The sequence below is a fragment of the Silene latifolia genome, chromosome Y (assembly GCF_048544455.1).
Source record: "Silene latifolia isolate original U9 population chromosome Y, ASM4854445v1, whole genome shotgun sequence".
NCBI classification, from domain to species: Eukaryota; Viridiplantae; Streptophyta; class Magnoliopsida; order Caryophyllales; family Caryophyllaceae; genus Silene; species Silene latifolia.
The window spans coordinates 345,816,738-345,819,320 of NC_133538.1; the positions used below are offsets into that span (position 1 = coordinate 345,816,738).

The 2,583-nt window shown below is 40.1% G+C and overlaps 1 non-coding gene across 1 annotated transcript; it reads right to left on the reverse strand.

Annotated features, from left to right (window-relative positions):
• Positions 1-379: 379 nt before the first annotated feature.
• LOC141636442 (small nucleolar RNA R71) lies at positions 380-487 on the reverse strand. Its single transcript, XR_012541052.1, has one exon. It is a non-coding gene; the product is annotated as a small nucleolar RNA R71 (small nucleolar RNA).
• Positions 488-2,583: the final 2,096 nt, after the last annotated feature.

A 2,583-nucleotide genomic window follows, 5' to 3' on the forward strand; every position in this document is an offset into this window, starting at 1 on the left:
AAAGATGCCTACCTTGGCAAGTCATTCTGAACCCACGGTTGATTTTATTCCTAAAGGTTTCAAGCTCCCTACCACTAATAAAGGGACTTTTGAGATCAAGACTTCCTATATAAGCCTAGTTGAGAGAAATTTATTTGGAGGAAAAGCAGGAGAGGACCCCGCCAAGCACATGGAGAAGTTTGTTACTTATTGCTGTTCTATTCCTTTGACAGCTGGGGTGACTCAAGATCAAGTCAAACATACTTTATTTCCTTTCTCTATGAGAGATGATGCAGCTGAGTGGTTACGTGACTTGGATATGGAGACCGACGCAATCACTAAATGGACTTCATTAGCTCTTGCATTCTACAAGAGGTATTTTCTACCACAAAAGACTAATGCTCTTAGAAACCAGATCACGAGTTTTAAGCAAGGTCCCACTGAGGATTTTAATGAAGCATGGGTTCGTTACAAAAGGCTAGTTCGATCCGTCCCCCCACCATGGCTTTAAGATTTGGTTCCTTTGCAACCAGTTTTACAATGGGTTGTATGATGATCACAGATCCTTGCTTGATTCTGCTGCTAATGAGAGATTCTAGGATAATACTAATGATGGTAATGCTTGGAAGTTGATTGATTAGATAGTCACTCACACAACTGAGTATGGTAACCCCAAAGGAAGTAAGAGAGGAAGTGGTTCGGATAATGTCATTGCGGCACAGCTAGAGGCCTTAACGGCTCAAATATCCGAGTTGAAGACTACTCAGTCTTTGGGTAATAAGCAAGAGACGGTTCACATGGTTTAACAAGAGGTGTCCTACAAGAGATGTGGGATAGATGGCAACACTGCGGCCAAATGTATGAGTACAATTGAGCAAGTTCATGCCTTCCAATCTTTTAAGCAAGGTACTCCTTATTCTAACTTCTTCCCTAGAAGGAGTCAGAATGCTAATGCTCAAGCCCCGCCACAAAATACGTATATTATTCCTCCAAAACGTGGTAACCAACCACAAGGAAATTTTGTTCGGTAAAATCAAGGAGGTTTTCAACAAATTCAACCTCGTCCTCAAGCTCCAAACAATGAGATGGCAGAGTTTAGAGCTCTTTTGCAACAAACTTTGTCAATGCAACAAAAGCAAGCAGCTGAGATTTCTGAACTTATGGCTCATAATAAGATGTTGGATACTCAAGTTGCTCAAATGGCGGCTCAAAATCCTTCAAAACAGTCCGGCCTTCCTCCTCAAGGTAAATAAGCACATAAGCAAGTTAATGCTATTTCTTTGAGGAGCGGTACTACCTATCAAGTGCCACCCGAACCCAATCGAGTCACCGCTAAACTCGACCGAGTAACCACTAGACTCGATCAAGTCACTCCTGTAACTGACGTCGATGCTTCCAAAGTTATTTCTAATGCGAAAGAAGCCGAGCCGATTAAAATTCAACTACTTTTTTCTCAAAGATTGCAGAAATCTAAACTTGAACAACAATTTGGAAGGTTCATGGAGGTAGTAAATAATCTTCAAGTGTCAGTGCCATTTACTGAATTGGTAACTCAAGTGCCGGCTTATGCTAAGTTTTTGAGAGAAATTTTGTCAAAGAAGCGGTCTGTTGATGAAGTGGAGACTGTCGCGTTCACTCATGAATGCTACGCCGCATTACAAGCCAATTCTCCACCTAAGCTTAATGATCCAGGGAGTTTTTCTATTCCTTGTACTATAGGCCCTTTAACTATTGACAATGCTATATGTGATTTAAGAGCGAGCGTCAGTGTCATGCCATATAAAATTTGCAATCAATTAAACATGACTAAGCTTAAATGTACTAACATGACTATTCAATTGGCTGACAGGTCTATTAAACACCCTATGGGTATATTAGAAGATGTGTCGGTGAGAATAGGGAAATTCTTTATTCCAGTCGACTTTGTAGTGATAGATATAGCTGAATTTTCTCTTGTTCCTATTATCCTAGGACGACCATTCTTGCATACAGCGGGGGCAGTTATATATGTTAGGCATGGGAGCCTTACGTTCAATATTGGAGATGATACTATCACTTTTGGTCTTTACAAAGCATCACGTCATCCTGATTTAAAAGCTTCTTGTCATATGATTAATGCTCTTGATCCTATTTTTTATGATTCCTTTACTTAATGTTCTGACAGGAATCAATCTGACGCCCCTGATACTGCGTCATATCCATGGAGCAAGGAAGTAGATGAAATTGAGAAGTTGATATATGGAGATGAGCCTCCTCCTGAGATGGTTTACAGTTGTGATGAGAGTGTTGACATAGAAGCTGAGTGTGATGCTTTAGAAGCAGAGATATTCAAAGAGGAGCCCGACCAAGTTTTTGATGAAGCTCCTATGATGGATGAAGTGCCTTATTTCCTTCCTCAAGATGATGACCTGAAGAACGATGAACATTGCTCATATTTTACAGTAGACTTTGAGTTTGATGAGCCAGAACATTATTCATTGCTTTTATTCTTGGCTTGGACTATTTATTGGTGCTACTTATGCTTGTGTGTAGCACATGTGCTACTTTTTGATTTACTTTTACGAGCTTTAAGTTGTATTGATTGTGATTTATGTGCGCATTTGT